The sequence below is a fragment of the Marmota marmota genome, unplaced genomic scaffold, assembly GCF_001458135.2.
Source record: "Marmota marmota marmota unplaced genomic scaffold, marMar, whole genome shotgun sequence".
NCBI classification, from domain to species: Eukaryota; Metazoa; Chordata; class Mammalia; order Rodentia; family Sciuridae; genus Marmota; species Marmota marmota.
In genome coordinates, this window is record NW_025999968.1 from 24,088,485 (window position 1) to 24,107,487 (window position 19,003).

Consider the following 19,003-nt stretch of genomic DNA (forward strand, 5'->3'; position numbering starts at 1 on the left):
AGAGCATGCTACAGGGACACTGCTACATCAATGTTCATAGCAGCTCAATTCACAATAGCAAGACTGTGGAACCAACCCAGATGCCCTTCAATAGACGAATGGATTAAAAAAATGTGGCATTTATACACAATGGAGTGTTACTCTGCATTAAAAAATGACAAAATCATAGAATTTGCAGGGAAATGGATGGCACTAGAGCAGATTATGCTAAGTGAAGCTAGCCAATCCCTAAAAAACAAATGCCAAATGTCTTCTTTGATATAAGGAGAGTAACTAAGAACAGAGTAGGGACGAAGAGCATGAGAAGAAGATTAACATTAAACAGAGATGAGAGGTGGGAGGGAAAGGGAGAGAAAAGGGAAATTGCATGGAAATGGAAGGAGACCCTCAGGGTTATACAAAAGAACATACAAGAGGAAATGAGGGGAAAGGGAAAAATAATACAAGGGGGAGAAATGAAGGTCAGTAGAGGGGGTAGAGAGAGAAGTGGGGAGGGGAGGGGAGGGGAGATAGTAGAGGATAGGAAAGGTAGCAGAACACGACAGTCACTAGTATGGCAATATGTAAATCAATGGATGTGTAATTGATGTGATTCTGCAATCTGTATATGGGCTAAAAATGGGAGTTCATAACCCACTTGAAGCAAAGTGTAAAAGATGATATATCAAGAACTATGTAATGTTTTGAACAACCAACAATAAAAAAAAAAGAAAAAAAAATCCTTCAGAAATATTAACTTGATTAATTATCAGCCACCACTTCCAAATTTCCCAAGTTTATTTTAAAAGCATGCACATTTAAATTTTTATATTCTTAGGGTTTTACAAATAACATAAACTTCTTTGAAATTCCCAGATACATGCAAATAAAGTTTTGAACCAATATCTGATACACTAGCAAGCTGTGCCAAGCATTTTTTATCACTAAGAAAGGCAAGTTTTAATGGCCCAATAATTCATTTGTTTATTTTTATTCAATTATTTATTTATAACAGCTAGAGCATGCACCCTCTTGGATTAATCTTACAGATGAAAAATCTCACAGAGAGTAAAGAAATGAACAGATGGCAAAATTCCAGGAAAAGCCAGGAAACTTAGTATTTTTCTGCATAGCAATTTAAAGTAAAATTCACATCAAAACCCAAGCATATGACTATTTGAAGCAGGCAATCTGTTGTCTGGGTTAGAGTTTACAGGAAAAAGCACAAGTACAACCAATAAGCATATCATCTCTGACTCTAGGGATGTTCCCACACCCTCTAATTGGTGTCATTCTGTACTAATCAATACCTTAGAAGCACCTAATAGGCACTCCTGTGAATCCTGGGGAAATAGCTCACACCACAGAAAGCATGGTAGCCCTGAATATTCATACCCAAGTGCAAATGTTAATTCATGCAGTGCTTGCGTTAAACTGGTCTAATTATCTACTGAAGGAATCTATTAAAGGCGTGCTGTCAATCCTACAGATTGGGTTCAGCAAAGTGAAACTGAATTGCATGCCTTTTCAGCTAATTACAAAAATTCTGCCTGACATGCTCTAAGAATGGTCAAAAAAAGTACACACAGGCAGCATCAACTCCCAAAGCACATTGCTACTTCTCTCCTTGTCAATCAGGAAAATACAGGACACAATGAAGGGAAGAGAAGCATAGCCTAGGGGACCATGTGTCCTGTCATTACATCTCTTATATTCTCATAAGGAATGTGGCATGATGTAACAACCAGGTTTTTTAAAAATATCAACCTGCCTTTAATTGGTTTTCACTGTATAGATTAAAATAATAAATAACTCTTTTGTTTTGTTTTGTTTTGTTTTGTTTTTGTACCAGGGATTGAACCTAGGGGCACTTAACCACTAAGCCACATCCCCAGTCCTTTTTTGATGTTCTGAGACAGGGTCTCCTTAAATTGCTGAGGGCCTTTTTAAATTGCTGAGGTTGGCTTTGAACTTGTGATCCTCCTGTCTCAGCCCCACAAGCCCCTGGGATTACAGGCATCCACCACCATGCCTGGCAATAAACAATAACTTTTAACACTTAGAGATATTCCTCAATGACTGTTTAATATTCCTATATATTTAGAAGAAAATTCTGTTTACAGAATTCTTTTTTTCCTTTTGTTTCTAATATTAAAATACAAATCAAGAGAAAAATAGTATTGTTCCCTTACCAACTCCCTTACTTTTTCTAGTTTCTCTGGGTCTCAGTTTTCAATTAGTTCATCAAACATTCAGATAATGCTGAGCAGACCTCTTAGGAAGAAAGAGGAGTAGTTTACAATTTACCATCTAACATTTCAAAATAGTTTGTGAGGTGGGGCCAATGTGCTGCCAAAATCAGATCATCTTTTTTTCTGCCTGGAAAATATTATCCTATCTCCCTACCCATCCAGATTTTCACACACTCCTGACATACCCATACTTTAGACTTCACAATATCCACTTCTATATTTAAAACTGATAAACTCTAGTAGAAAATAGTTACCATGAGTCATTGAATGGGTTGATTCAATATCAGCACATCATTTTAGAAGGCACATAGTATTTTTTTCAGATTTTACAAAGATTATTCTCAGTAATGGATAAGATATTGATGAGTAAGTTATTTTGAAAATTTACTATATAAGGATTAACATCTGAGACTCTGAGACTCCTTTCTCTCACATTACATTTCCAAAATACCAGCAAATCCCTTTCCTTCAAAATCTATCCAGATTCTTTCACCTGTTACATGCTACTTACTATAGCCTTTTAAAGTAACCACCATCTTTTTCCTATAGCTCTTCAACACCATCAAAATTGGAACCTCTGCTTCCACTTTGCTCCTCTTTAATCTTATGTTCCTTCAGACTGAAGCCTAAACATATAGATAACATAATTAATCAAAAATTAACATCCATGTCAGAGTGAAATAAGCCAGTTTAATAAAATACTGTTTAATAAATACTGTTTGATTCCATTTATATGAGGACTTTAAATTTGTTAAACTCATGAAAACAGAAATTATGATGAATGGTAGTTGTCAGGAGATGGGAGAGGAAAATAGAGAGTTATTCAGTTCACACAGAGTTTTCATTTTGCAATTAAAAAAAGTACTCCAAAATCTGTTGCTCAAAGGCATGACTATAGTTGACACTACTGAATGATACACCTAAAAATGACTATGTTAAAAAAAATTTTTTTCGGATGTGAGGGCGATCTGGCTGCAACATCTGTCACCCCATTGATCGCCAGGGTTGATTCGGCTGATCTGGCTGGCTAGGCGGGTGTCCCCTTCCTCCCTCACCGCTCCATGTGCGTCCCTCCCGAAGCTGCGCGCTCAGTCGAAGAGGACGACCTTCCCCAATAGAGGAGGACCATTCTTCGGTCAAGGGTATAAGAGTAGCTGAGCTCCCCTGCTAGAACCTCCAAACAAGCTCTCAAAAAATTTTTTTTCAATAAAAGCATTTCAAATATTATCCAACTCTCTGCTCAAAATCCCCAATGACTTCATACATTACTGAATAAAATGCTGAACCTTTTTCATGGCCCATAAGAGACAACATGAACTTGCATATTCAACCCCAATGCTGCAAATGCCAGAGCATGATTTTTACTATCCCAAAGAAAGAACTTAAAGGATTCTTGGAGGACTCAATGGAGAGGTTTTGGACATTTTATTACTTACTCATGCCCCAGTGGCAGCCAGCTAAAATACAATGGAGGACCTATAAGCAGAAGATATAGGCTAGGTTGTATGCCCACTCTGCAGGTGGATTTCTTTGAATATTTATGAAGGCATTACTTTACTTTACAACCAAAGTAACTCTGTTTAGATCCCCTCCCAAGGATTGGGGATAAGGGAGATGGTTAGTTTCTCTTGCCCTTTCTCTCCTTGCTACATTCTTTTAGAGACCTTATCTCTCTGCAAGCTTTCCTAGACCCTGATTAATGTTTAAACCAACATTCCTCCATTCTCCTCTACAGGGACTATATCAACCCCTCCCCCATCTTCCAGCTCATCTCCTGGGGCTCTGCCCTATCTCATCCTTTCCAGTTAAACTTGCCATTACTCCCTCCCCTTCTTTCAACTCTTTCCTCCAGGCAGCCACTCCATTGGCACTTCATTTTATATAAGGCTGTGATCAAATATCATCTGTTAGGGACAATGTGACCAAACAATCTTAAATTACTCCAGCTATTGGGTACTTTTCTCCTAATTTACTTTTCTTTTAGCATTTATCAACACACCAAGAGATCAAAATTTTAGTTTTGTTCATTTCTCCATCCCCTGTGCTTGGGACAGTAGTGAAACACTGTATATGCTCCATAAATATTCACTTAAAAAATGAATAACTGAATGAATGGCATGAACAAATGTGATTATCAATCAATAACATGCCTATAACTTTAAAACTATTTGTTTTTCCTTACCCCAGTTTCTGACCTGGTTTCCTAAGGATGCTCAACTTTACTCAGTATTTTTTTACCAAAACGGAAACAATACTTTAAGGGACTAGCATATATGTTGTTATATGAAATATAAAAAGTTTTTTTGTTTAGTTTTGACACCATGTGTTTTCATTCTTCTGAGATCACAATATACCCAAAAGATATCATGGGATATGAGCAGGGTTGTTAAGCAAGTCTATACTGTGGCACAATTATTTGATGTGTCATTTCTGCCAATGATGATACCTTGTGAGGTACTCATCAAGTGTAAAACTGATTAAATACATGTGTGTGCACACACACATACAGGTACCCATTAAAATCTGTGTTGTCTAAAGCTGAATTTATTAACTTCAAGCTGCAATCCTGACTGCTGATATGAATCAGTGCCAAAAGCCTATAAGGATGGATACTAAAAGTAGGAGGGTACATAAAAAAAAAGTAACATAGTTAAGAAAACTGGAGCAAAAGAGAGGGACAAAAGAAAACTAAATCTGTAGCAGGGAGGTAAATCAAAGCCTCTTTAAACTGTAATGAAAAATGCATCAGTGCAGTATCAGAAGCTAAATAAGGTCATTCATAAAAGAATATCTGTAGCATATTTCCAACCTACCATGGGAGTAAAATTCATGAATAATATTAAAGGTATTTACATGATCCACTGTTCTCTTGAATAGTGTTTGCCTAATGTAATAAGATCTGGATTGCTTGAGCAAAATACAAATTTGAGGTTGTAAGACTTAAACCTGACTGCCCAAGTTATTTAAAAAAAAAAAAGAAGAAGAAGAAGAATTTTTATGAATACAATGTTTTACATCAACATTATCATTTTATTTTCTTTATGTTCTGGATTATTCTGATTGAATTCATACTCTGTAATAATTATACCATCCGTGATGGAGATTCTGCCCTCCTTTATCAGTACACCATGGTGTCGGTTTCATTTAAAACATCCTCTTAAAATTCAAATTCAATTCAAACAATTCCAATCTTCCTTTGTAAAGAAAATAGCATATGAGGAAATATGGTATCTCCTAAAGAAAATGAAACATTCTTTAATAAACTAAAATCTAACTAAAAATTATTCCCCTGTCCAATTTTACTAAAATTACTTTCTTAAAACATATATCTACCTCATTTCTGTCCAACTCTTAAAAGTTGACAGAAATACATTTGTAAAGCCAAAAGCAAATAATTCTGGCTGAGAAGCTTTTCTCTTATTTTACTTTTTTCCCCATATCTTTCTTCTGCTTCATACATTTATATGAAATATCCTTGAGGGAAAATAAGTAAGAAAACCTTAATATCAGGATTTGTGCACAGTAAACTGTCACAAATTTCATGCATGAGGGTAGCTTGTCTTTACAATTTATACACACACACACACAAACACACACACACATTTTAAATTACCTTTATCTCATTTCTAGCTAGTTTAGGATCCCAGAAGCAGTTTAGATGCTTTCATGAAGAATCTTACTTAACTCTTTATTGTCATTATCTGGGCTCCTCAAAGGAAACTATATGATGAATGACAAATTTCTTACCATTGCCTCCCTCTTCCCTTAATGAGTATGGAATTTATATGGTTTTCACTCTGCATGTTTTCACTTCACTGTGGTATAGGACAGGACATCTGATCTCTTCAATTCCCTCCACGGCTGGATTTGTTTTGCTTTTGTTGGTTCAGGGCCAATATTTTAACTTTCTGAAGAAAGCAATGCTTGTTTTTTCTCTAGAAACACCAGACTATGGTTGAGCACTTTTTCTCCTTCAAATAGGAAAGTATATTACTGCCACAGTCATGCTGGGCACAAATCACAAGCCACTGAAGCAGGAACAAACTTCATTTCTGAACTCCACCAGCACACTCCACACACACTCCTGGGAACTCCCCCCTAACGCCACGCGGCTCCTCCAGGAACCAGCAACCGGAAATATCCCTCCTCCAGCACTTCCCCAACCAATGGGAACTCTCCAGGAATCCCCGCGAGAGCTCAAGTGGAACTCAATGGGAACTCCACCAGAACTCAAAAGTCATCATCTTAATGGCTCCCTAGCGTCACCTCTCAACCACTACTTCTGGAAAAAATGCCATGCATCATCCTGACTCGGCTGTGGCCCTCAACATATTACCTACCCAAATAATATTGGGAGAACATGTTCAGTTAGTGTTTTCTTGTTCTTTTAAGCAAAGCAGACATAAAAGGACATTCAAATACCACACTCTATGTAAGTACACATCACTGATTCAGCAAATATTTTGAGTGTCTACTTGGTGTGATGTGTTATGTTATGTGCTAGGGAAGTTAAGGAGATAAATGAGATATGACCCTTGTTCTCAAGGAGTTTATAAAAAATAAGGGTTTACATTTTAGTCATTTATAATTCCAATAAGGTATGAAATTGTACAGCCATTAGATAATTGTGTAAAATAATTGGTGAGCAAAACCCTTGTGTAAATGTTTTATCAGATATTAAGTCTGCAAGAAGGAATTTATGGTAGATTGTCAAAATGTCCCCAATTCCTTATTCTCTATTTATGTCCTTTGCAATGTGACTGGTTCCTCCATTTCCAAAGAGAGAATCCATTCCCTTCCTCCTTAAATTTGGATCATTCTTATAATTTGCTTTGGCCAACAGGAAACACCAAAGGAGTCTTTATTCTAGTTCTCAGCTTAAGTCTCAGGAACCTTTGATCACTTTTGCTCTGTCCCTTAGAACCCTCCACCAGAGTATGAACAAGCCCTGGATAAATGGTTATATGGTGACATATATCCAATCTGATCACACTCATAATGCCAAATAGCAGTCAGTACACAATGGGATATAAAGCAGCTTGTCCTAGACCAGTCATCCTCAAGCAATCCACCAGTTATCCAGAAATCTGTGAGTAACCCCAGTTGAGACCAGCTGAGTCTGGTCTGGATCAGCAGAGCCATCCAGCTGACTGATGAGTTTTAATATAACCATTGAATTTTTGAGTTTGGGATAATTTACTATACACGGTATTGCTGTGACAATAGATGAATAGTGTAGCATAGTAGATTTATTATTTGCAAATACATGGAGAGCCATGGCTTTGTCTACCAGTGGTACACAATTACATCTATATAACCTGAGCTCTGAGCTGTGTGTGTGTGTGTGTGTGTGTGTGTGTATGTGTTTCAATGTTAAAAATAGAACAAATGGGGCTGGGGATGTGGCTCCAGCGGTAGCGCGCTCGCCCGGCATGCGTGCGGCCCGGGTTCGATCCTCAGCACCACATACCAACAAAGATGTTGTGTCCGCCGAGAATTAAAAATAAATATTAAAAAATAAATAAATAAATAAATAAATAACCACCCCTTTAAAAAAAATAGAACAAATGAAATTCAATGAATAGAAATATAATAAAAGAAATGTCATTTGTGACAACAATGATAAACCTGAAGGACATATTACTAAGCAAAATAAGCCCAAAACAGAAAAACAAATACTGTAAGATCTCAAATATAGAATTTGAGAAAGTTGAACTCATGGAAATGGGGTTGACAGGACCTGGGAGCGCAAGAAATGAGATTTGATGAAAGGGTACAAACTTTCAGTTACAAGATGAACAAGTTCAGGGTATCTAATATACTGCATGCAGGAGGATGTAAGTTCTATAAAAACATGGATTGTTTTTTCTATTTTGTTCACTGTTATGGCCCAACCATCAAGAAGAGTGCTTAGCACAGAATATGAGCTCAAATAAATAAATAAATACTTACTGAAAAAACAGATGCATTTTAGCAAATACTTATTTGGTTATTTCTAAATGTAGAGTTAAAGCCTCAGAAAAGGTATTTAAATGCATCCTAAGAAAATGAGTAGAGCCCCTGGGTGGGAGGAATGTGAAGGATGCAGTTATAGTGCAGATATGTTATGAGGAGATCTTCAACTGGGCTGGTGACAGCAAAAGCAGAAGTAGGACAGTTGGACTTATCCCTATTAAATGGGCTGAGTTTGCCCCCAAAATATATGGATGGATCCATTCTCTAGAATTTCTTCATCCTTCCACTTCAAAACATTGATAACAATGAAATAGAGTTTCTACCATCAAGTTTAACTATGGAAACGTAGATATTTGGTTAAATGCAGTCATTTCTTATTACAATCCAAAGTGACAGTGCTATGATGAGGTAAATATCAAAGGGAGAAAATGGGTTTTTTTGGAAAGAGCTTATGTGGAACTGAAATCAAAAGAAGTATGCAGATAAACACAAAAACCCTAGATGGAAGGAGTATAGCAAGTCCTAGGATCTGAAAATTATTCAGCATGGCTACAGAAAAGCTTCAGAGGGCTATTGAAGCAAGAAAAGGAGAAATAAGTAGGAATTTGTCTGGAAATGATATTGGATATCTTGATTGATTTTCAGGTTCATTGTTAGGTTATGAAGAACCATTGATGGCATTTAAACAAGGCGGTGACACAATGAGGTTTAGAATTTAGGAAGATCCTCCTAAATGTACTGTAGTAGTTGAATGGAGAGAGACAAGAATAAGTAATGCAAAAGGAACATTTCGCAAGCTGCTAGAGTGGTCACAGTGAGAAGTGGTTGCCTGAACTAACAAAGTGGCAATGGAGATGTATGTAAAAATAAATAAATAAATAAACTTGATACAGTAGAAAGAAAATATGTGAGGATTATTCTGACTGTGGCAACTGGTGGGTGGAGGTACCAAGCATGAAATTAGAACACCCAGAGGAGATAGTGGGCTAGAGGAAGGTCGTATGTTTATTCATTAACACCTGGGTTTGATATTATTTTAATCCTAAAGCTAAAGTGTGTAAAGGGAAGCCATTGATTTATCTAGCATTTCATCTAATCCAACACATCCTGACCAACAGTAAATGCTCAGTAATGCTTTTGTGAATGAATAAACAACAATAACAACAAAAAAGCTTAGAAAAGAGATCTGAACTTGAATTTTAAAAAGAATTGCCATCATGCACTCAGAGAATTTATGCTATGGGAGTGAATAAGTTCTGCTCACAGTGTGAGCTATAGACAATGCTGGTCCCCAAACTATTACCCATCCTCAACAAGATAAGCCAGGATAGTAGAAAAATTTTAAAGCTTTTATAGCATTTTACAACAAAATTTTGTGTATGTTTCACCTAGTATAAATTTTGTGTATGTTTCACCTAGTATAAAAAACCAAGCTCACATTTTGCATGACTTCATGACTTTTTTTTTAATCTCATTTTTTTCTAATAATCTTTGAGAGGTTTTTTTTGTTGTTTTTTTTTGTTTGTTTATTTTTTACTCTAACAAAAGATTGGGTCTGTGAAATTTTGATATGTAAAAAAACAACAACAAAAAATCTCAACCAATGACCACAAGAGGCCAACCACTGAATCAAACCATTCGAGGAAAATATTCATGGCAGCTCCTTTTTTAGCCATTTTCACTTCCTTCTCTCTCTTCTTATTTGTTTTTCCAAACCCAATTTTATTCCCCCTTAAGATCCTAACAATAAACTAAATCCCTATTTGTGTATTTTGTGTGTTTATTTTGTTTAGCTCCAAAATCATATCTATAGCATAGGGAAAAGGCACTTTCCCCCTTGTCTGAGTCATAAAGAAAGAGCAACATGGTAGACAAAATCCCAAAACAGTCTCATGGTGATAAGATCTTTATATCCCTTGAGTATGGGCAGGATCTATGAGTTGCCTCTAGCCAACAGAATAGAGTAAGGGAGATTGTATGTCACTCTTTGGATTAATATAGATAAAATATAAATCGAAGATTAAATGATAGTAGATAGATAGACAGAAAGATGGGTTAATCTCCAAGAAGATTCACTCTCCCATCATTCTTGAAGAAGTAAATCATGATTCATTTTAAAGCTAAACAACAAACAAACAAATTAAGTTGTTAAGTTTATGGCAATTTGTTACACAGCACAGAAAACTAATATAATCAAACAAGCGATAGTTGATTAGATTCAGATAAAGAGGAACTGGAGAAAATAGGGCACTTATGTTACCATTTCTATTATGTAAGACATGGAGAAAAGAGAGAAATTGTGAGGGAAATCAAAATTGGTTTAAATAGAGTGAATTCAGGGCACTAAAAGCAATAGGATATCTGAATAACTTACAATTAAAACTTAAAAGAAGCACAAGTTTGTAGTCAAATTTTTGAGTCAACTCATTATGAAATGAAATATTGGACAGTAGAAGAACATAGAGAAGTTGGAAAGAAAATCCAGGAAGGAGTCTTGAAGAAGTCTTGAGAAGGAGGGGATAAATTTCACAAGGAAGGGAACTAACAACCAAGGCAAGTGCTTAAGAAATGTCAAAAGAATAAGAACTATGAATGTCATTATATTTTATTAGAAAATGGAAAATAGTCACTGGAACCTTTTGTGAGAGTGATTTCAATGCAGTATGAACCACAGAAATCAGTGTGGTAAGGAACTGAGAAAGAAATGGATGGTACAAACTAGTGATATTGAATACAGATAAGTGTAACAACTTTTGAAAAATAAAGAAGAGATGTATAATGGTAGCTGAGTAATACAGAAAGCAACATGAAATAATGTATATTTCTAACATTGTGGAAGTGAACATCCAATAGAGAGAAAAGAGACTAGTGATGCTGGGAAAGAGAGGTGATTAAGGCATGGCACTTTGGGCTCATGTTAAAGCACTGATCTTAGGAAAGATGCTTACTACTTTTGTTTTGGTTTAAAAAGAACATGTTAGAAGGAGAGTAGGTAAAAAGCCATAGTTACTAACTTCTTGAAAAAAAAAGGGAAGTTGTCCATGTCAAGGAGAGGAAAAGGCTGAGACAAGAAATTGGAAGTGAGGGAAAGTTTGCAATAGCTCATGTGCAGACTGTTAGAGGATCAACAAGAGATTAATGAAAGGATTAAGAAGCAATTAAAGTCATGCAGCGTGAATTGGTTGTAGTCCAAGTCTGCAGAGTTTAGCTCAAAATATGTTACTGATGCTGGGTAACAGCTAGAAGAAAAGCTGGACTGATGGCGGATTGGTAGCACAGAGAAAGCACAGCACGCATCACTAAGGATGAGACCTGCACAGGCAACTCCATAGCCAAAGGACAACCAGGAGATGGAGATCTGAACAACAGATGGCAAATGTACTTTCAGCCAGCTATAATACTGATAATTTTTTTAAAAAACAACTAGTAGAAAACAGAAAAACACCTTAAAGACATTTAATAATAGCCTTTGTTAGCACTGTCCTTAATAATACAGCTAGTAGCCTTAGACAAGTCCTTTTTATTCTGCAGTTCCTTACATATTGTACTTAAAAATATGTTAAGGAATTGTCATTTTCTTAAAATGCTTTAAGTGGAAGTAACATGTCTACTAAAATTTTGTATGTGGAGCTTACCATCCTGATTCTATAATTTGCTAGTCACATTAAGAAAGTTACTTCCTCTCTCTGTGGCATAAGTTCTGCATTCTAAATGGGATACATAACCTCTAATTCCTTGTGTTCATGTGATAATTAAAAGAGATAATTTATAGGATCATGCTTGGTACCATGGCATCTATACTAGATAATGTTGTGTAATTTTTCAAAGTAACAATTTAATTCCATATACTATTACATGGTTTCCTAGGATGAACCAATAAAATATATATTTTTAAACAATTGAAAAAGCAAAAAAATGAGAAAAGCGATCAAGAATCAATCATCCATTCATTAAAAACTTTCAATAGTTTGCAACTAAATGTAAAATACTATAATTAGAGAATTGTCACAGCCATCCACAGGCTGTGTGTGTGAGCTATGCGCATTTGAGCTTATGAGGGGACTTGTCTGGCATTGCACCCTGATTGGGCTGTGGGAAGCAAATGTGCCTTTCCTCTTGCTCTACCTGTGATCCCACATAGCACCCGAGATGGGTGTGACTTGCCAAAAGACATCACCACGCAAGACTCCATCCTTTGAAATCCTACCCCTTTCCTTATTTGGGTGGAATATTCTATCGAATATCTTCTCCCCAATAAATAGGGGGCTTGGGGGTGTGCTCACTCTCTTGCTCTTTCCAGCGCTGCCCAGCATGGAGTTGACCTCACCATTGGGGTCATTGAGCGTCCTGCCCTCATTCTTAGAAACTCATGTTCGTGTTCTGCGTGGTTTCTTCGATGTTTTCTTAACAGCCAGTCCTTTGAACCCAGCTCATCTTGCCAGTCTGGCCAGTTAGCAACAGAGAATTTTGATGCTATAAATTCAATCCTTGTATTTTTACAGATGAGAAAAGTGAGATCCAGAGATTCTAGCTGGTTTTTCTAAGGGCACAGAGATAATTAGGTGCAGAGCTAGGACTAGAAATGAGGTCTTGCATCTGCAGTACTTTTCCACTCGCTGAGATAAGAAAATTAGAAACATGGATTTGTCAGCAGCTGATGCTCCAGAGATCCACACTTTTGCAGGACACTCACTACTCTGAGTACACTATCATTATTTGTTTTACGTTTACACCTATTAAGAGACCAATCAAAAGTAAACACATAGATCAGCAAAATGACAGCCCTTATAAACTGAATGAAAAAAACACCTATACCTATGCCTGCAGCATAAATCATAAAAAATGTATTTCCTCCACTAGCATATTTTGCAAAAAAATATACTTTTCAAAGAGGAAATGTCAGTTTTCAAGTATCCTTGATATCAAGGAGAGCATGATAGCTGCAAGTCATCACTGAGTAAGCTCTAAAACTCAGTCCCTAAGGCCCTTGTTCCTTATCAACAGCCTAAATGATGTAAATTAGTCCTTTGAAAATGATAGAAAAAAATATTTTCACAGATTATTAAAGGTCTAGCCCATCCACACCATACTTATTCTGCAATGTGGCAAGGCTCTGACTGGCATTTTGAGGTGAACAAGAAAAAGAAACAAAAGCATCCTCAAAATGATAATCCCTGAAGGCCCGTGGTTGAGTTCAATTTGCAGATGGTAATTTAGAAAAGAAATAACTGCTGCATAGTCTCTTGTAATGATTTAGAAATTAGATCCCCAAATGTTGTTTTTACTATTTAAAAAAAAGAAATTTGTAAAAAGAATTCATCTATCTGCTTCTTTCAAAACAACATGAAGTTGAGGATTAATTGAAACACATAGAAAGTATTATGCAGGTTACTAGACTAGGTGTATTCTTTCTGTTCAAAGTATATTTATGAAATGTATGTACTGTGGGTTTGATACAAGCAAAAAAGAAACATGTTTAGTATTAGAGATTAGTATTAGTATTAGTTTAGTATTAGAGTATTTTCACTTGATTTAATTAACACATATATCTCCTTACTATGTGCCAGTTATTTTAGGTCCTTGAGAATACAAAAACTAAAGAAGTCCCAAGCCCTGTCACATAGAATTCTTCAGACTTCTGAAAGAAGCAAATGCATAAAAAAATTTTTAAATGCTAAATTAGAAATATAATAGGGTTTTGTTTAGAGCATAGAAGTAAAAGATGGTGGGTGGCGCTTAGTGACATTTCTGGTTCTTGAAGATGACTCATGTTCTGGTAAGAATGACTGAAGAGTTAGCAAGGTGGTGAGAGAGAGGAAAGTTACCACAGCAGGAACAAAGACCTCAGACATTAACCAACCATACGGTGTGTTCTGAGAACTACAAGCTGTTAGACATTGTTAGAAGTAGTTCAAAGCAGAAAGTAGGAAATGGTAAAGATTGAGAAATACTTGAAGGCAGTTATTGAAAAGACCTATGTATTATGTTGAACAGCTAAAGAGCTTGGGCTTAATTCTTTATGCCACAAGTTGCTAATCAAAGTCAAAATGTAGTAAAGTTTATTCCAGGAAGCATGGGGCAGGGGTGAATTTAAAAGGGATTAAACTAAAAGGAAGGAACCAACCAGAACAACTAGAAATGTCTAAATGCTCTATAGTGAGAATTTGATTGGAGATGGTGACTGTGTGCATGAAAAGACTTAATAAATGAGAGAAAGTACAAAGAGGTTAGCTTGGAGGAAAAGTGATGCTAGAGGAGGGGAGGTAAGAGTCCAGGATGATGTCATGGCATACATGTGCTCATGTTATTACCTATGTTTAGGAAGGAAATAAAAAATGGGGAAGGGAAAAGAAAAATGAGATCAGTTTGGAATAAGTTGAATGTCAGATGCCTGTGAAACATCTAAGCTTATTGGTCTGACAAAGATTGTATGAAACAGATGTTCTGAGTTGTTCCTGATTGCCATCTTCTTCCTCTTCCAGTAGCATGTGACATCTCTTCTTGCCTGCCCCAGAGAATGCAGGAAGAAGCATATCCTCCTTACATTTGGAAGATATTCCCAAACTGGAAGCATCTTCCCTCTTGAACAGAAAGCTGGGCTTTAGATAGGGACGAAGAGAGGCCAACAGGATGATGTTACAGATAAAAACATGGTGCTTCACAGGACCGCTGCCACTCCCCACCAGGTACTTCTCTTTTTCTTGACTATGTGGAACATCCTCAGGTATTAAGTCACTTGAGTGCTAACCTTACTTCCATACCCTCAAATCCAGCATGTTGGTGGCCTGTTCCAGTTTTCTGTCTTCTTATCTCATAGCAGAACCACTTGCAATGGAATTGAGTTACTCAAGACCATATTTATATCCAATCGGAATTTCCCAGAAACCCATCTTTCCTCCCCCTTGCTTCTAGCCAGACATATCCCTCTCCCACTTCCTCTAGTCCAGATCAGTCATTTTGTTTGGTCTTGCATTTCAGTCAACACGAAGGATTCTAGATATAGGTTCTATTTGGTAACAGATTGCATTTTTCTCCTCCTGTCTTTTTCTTTACAGCCCACTTTCTGATCATTTTATTTGTGGCAATGTGACAGAGTCGAGCTCAGTTTGAGCCTCAATACTGTTGCTGAGATGCACAAGTCACATAAGCTTGGACCTTAATTTCTTTTTTTTTAAATACAGATTTATGTACTTATTCACTTAGTTTTGTAATGCTGGAGATTGAACCCAGAGCCTCACACATTCTAGGCAAGTGCTCTAGTGCTCTACCCTTGAGCTATATCCCTAGCCCAGGCTTTAGTTTCTCTATCTATCTGTGAAATAGAAGTTAAAAAAAATACTTTTCAGAATTTTTGTGAAAAGAAAATGAGAAAGCAGGTTTAAGTGTCTGGCAGGTGGTAGAGAACCAATAAATATTATTTCCTTCTTGCCTACTCTTAGTTGTACCCAGGTAGTGTCTTCCTCATGGTTCATGTCACTGTTGTTCTGCTTTTGTGTTTTCTAGAGACAATTTCCTGCTAACTCTCTAACTTTCCTTAGTAATCCACTGTGAGTTCATACTCAAAGTGCAGATATAGGGTAGAACCATGGAGGGAAACTCAGGTTATAAAACATGGACAGTTATGATATCACTGTTTTCTTTTCACACAAAATCTGTGAGCAGGGCAGGTCTTTTATTGATGCATTTCTATAATTAATGCTGGGGATATAGCTCAGTTGGTAGAGTACTTGCCTTGTATGCAGAGGCCCTGGATTCAATCCCCAGCACCAAAAAGAAAAAGAAAAAGAAATAGTTTAATAGTCATCAAGTAGGTGATTGGTAAGCTTTTCTACATCATCCTAATACATATTTCAGTTGATTAAATACAAGTGAAACTCTCCTGTCTCAGTTTTCTGTGTTGTACTTCTACCATAAAACAGGTCCTCTACTTGTTAATACCTGTGTTTCTCACCTGCTGTGTCCTAAGATGCCTTCTCCAAAAAAAGTTTAAGGCTTCTTTCTGCTTTCATTAATATCAAGCCTGTGGCCATGCCACCATCCCAAGAAATTAAATTAGGTAGATTCATAAAATCTCAGGTCTTGTAAGTTGTTTATTGTTTCTTTAACCATGCTTGAAATGAAAGAAGATATTTGTGATGCTGTTTAATTAAAGTGTTAAGCAAGTGGCAGGCTCCCCCATGGGCAAAACTCTCTTTGTGCAAATTCAGAGAATTGGGTTGCATCATCAGTTAAGATGCTTTCAGTTTCAATTAACAGAAATTTCACAAAAAGTGGCTGAAATTTTTATCTTGTATACATAAAAAAGTCCAGAGGGAGGGCTCATATCTGATTAATTCAGCAGGTCAGCGGTGTAATTAACGACCCTGGTACTAATATGCCATTGCCAGAATGCCAGAAATCTCTCTCATGATCCCAGCAGGATGAGGAATCATTTGCAAACAGAACTTCCCCCCTGTGTATTTCCTTTGCTTGACGAGAATACTTTTCCAGGAGCACCCTACCAGAATGGCTGCAGCTTCTCCTCCTAATGTTTGCATCACATGCCCATGGGAACCAAACGTTAGGGGTGCTGGTGGTGGGGTTGGGAGCACCATCATTGATTTAGACTTCTCTTATTTGAGAACAATTGAGACTCATTCCCCAGGACCAGGCAGAAGCTCATTTGTGAACACACTCTGTGGAGTCACCTAAACAAACCTTGTACAAGCAAGACAAAAAGTAGAGAAATGGTTTTTATGGTTGCAACTAACAGTTTTGCTACAGTCCTAACAAATATTAGTAAATACATCGCCTAACACAGTGCTGCGGACCAGGGCTGAGTTCACAGGACACAAAATTTAAGGAGACTGTCACTCTCAAGTGCTGACCCTGCACTTGCATGACCCTAAGAGTCAACACTTTCTTAAATTTTATACCTTAGAATCCTTGATGGCTTCACCCTAGATCTAACCCTCATTGAGGATATGTATTTACCTCAATAAATGCATTTTTAAAAAATTCTAAGATGTGTTAGGAATCCAATTTTGTTCATAATATCTCAACTGATTCTTGAAATTCAATCACTAGCTACAAACACCACTCATCTGTGTAAAGCTTTGCCTTCTTTCTGCAATAGATTCTTTTACTTTCAAAATACTTCTAACAGGAACCTTATTATATGATCATATTCTTTTCTCATGACAGAAGAGATACATTTTCGAATTAAACCACTAGTTATGTGCACACAATATCTGTGTTAGACTCAGGATGCTGGAGGCATCTTCTCTGGAATCTTCAAGAGAGATTATAAAACTGAGATGCTGGGCTAGGGTTAGGAAGAAATTTTGCATTTCAGCCAAGTGCATTCAGAACACACAATCTTTGGAGGTAATATCACAAGAAAGGCCTGAAGCAGGAGAGTAAAGGAAATGGCTTTGCTGCAGAATGACTTCCTCCTTGAGTACTCCCTTTTCTTAGTGACGACACTTTCCCAGAAGCATCCATGAATATCTGGCCCTCTGCTTCTCCATACCCTGTAAAGTCTGATCCTTGTACTAAATGTTCCTTCCCAGATTAACCAGACCTAAAATAACTTTCTCTCCTCCTACTTCTACTACTGCTTGGAGAGGTTTTACTGTGTGTTCCACTTCACGAGTTGCATGTCAGGCAAATCATGCATATAATTCACACTTTAAATGAGTTAATTACTTAAGTGCTCAATCTTTTAGTCAGTCTATCAGCCAGCATTACAACGAGCAAATGAATAAACATGAGGGCACTTTATACTCCTCCCCCCATCATTCATTAAAAAGATTTCGGAGTCTCATTAGTCAGGCGCTTAAGCAGCCTCTATAGTAGGCTGATAAGATGCCAGACATTACTTTCCAAACTACATGAGTATCACCTAAATGGAGGGAGTGAAATTCCTATCAGCTCAGTAGAAATTAACTGTGACTCAGCCTCTCATTGCCTTTCTCTAGCTCTTCAGGAAAATCTAATTCCATCCCTGTGATTTATTTAAATTGCTGGAAAAAATGGTTAAGCGAATAAAGCACTTGGATGCATAAAATGATGTGTCACTTGCACACCATGGAGTGCTTTCTGTTCTTACATCAGGAAATGAGAAAGAGTAAGAAAAAAATGGGCAATCTTTAAAAGGATTTTAAATCAGAACACTGCACTCCCCAAGCCTCTGCTCACTCCTAAAAGCCTGTGGTATACTTTTTCTCTTTTATGGCATTAAGAAGGCAAAAATATTCTGGTATTTTAAATTCATTTTGGAAACACGTTGTCCCTTAGACAAACCACAGCAGCAATGCCTCTTGAGTATTTGTATCAGTGCAGTGGGAAATGACCTTAAGAAAAGTCCCTCGGGACAAGAAGCTTTGGGTGACATTTTATGATAATTCACTTTTATTTCCTCTTGCAGATTTTTTGGTCACTTCTGTTTGTGTTTGTTTGGGGTTTATTAAAAAGAACATTGCAGCCAGGTGTGGGTGTGTGTGCACACTTTTAATCTCGACTACTTGGGAGTCTGAGGCAGAAGGACCACAGGTTCGGGGCCAACCTGGGGCAACCTAGTAAGACACTGCCTCAAAATTAAAATAAAAAGGGGTTGAGGTGTAGCTGGATGGTAGGATGCTCCTGGGTTTAATGCCAAGCAAAAAAAAAAAAAAAATCATTGCATTTCAATAGAGGAGAAATCACTTGAAAAGGGTAATGAGGAAGGGGTTTGTGCTTCCACTTTTTAAAAATATGCCAAGGTCTGTGAATTAAATAAAACAAGTTCTTTTTAAATACTTGCAGTTTTTTTTTTTTTTTTTTTTTTTTTTTTTTTT

The 19,003-nt window shown here is 36.9% G+C and overlaps 2 long non-coding RNA genes across 2 annotated transcripts in view; one reads left to right on the forward strand and one right to left on the reverse strand.

Moving 5' to 3' along the window:
* Positions 1 to 3,354, forward strand: part of LOC125616910 — a 27,724-nt gene extending 24,370 nt beyond the window's left edge. The window contains exon 2 of the long non-coding RNA XR_007347695.1: positions 3,194 to 3,354. This is a non-coding gene — a long non-coding RNA (uncharacterized LOC125616910). The remainder of the gene's footprint in view (positions 1 to 3,193) is intronic.
* Positions 3,209 to 19,003, reverse strand: part of LOC125616911 — a 20,844-nt gene continuing 5,049 nt past the window's right edge. Inside the window, exons 2-4 of the long non-coding RNA XR_007347696.1 lie at positions 17,801 to 17,811; positions 14,775 to 14,780; positions 3,209 to 3,385 (exon numbers count right to left, since the gene is read on the reverse strand). This is a non-coding gene — a long non-coding RNA (uncharacterized LOC125616911). The remainder of the gene's footprint in view (positions 3,386 to 14,774; positions 14,781 to 17,800; positions 17,812 to 19,003) is intronic.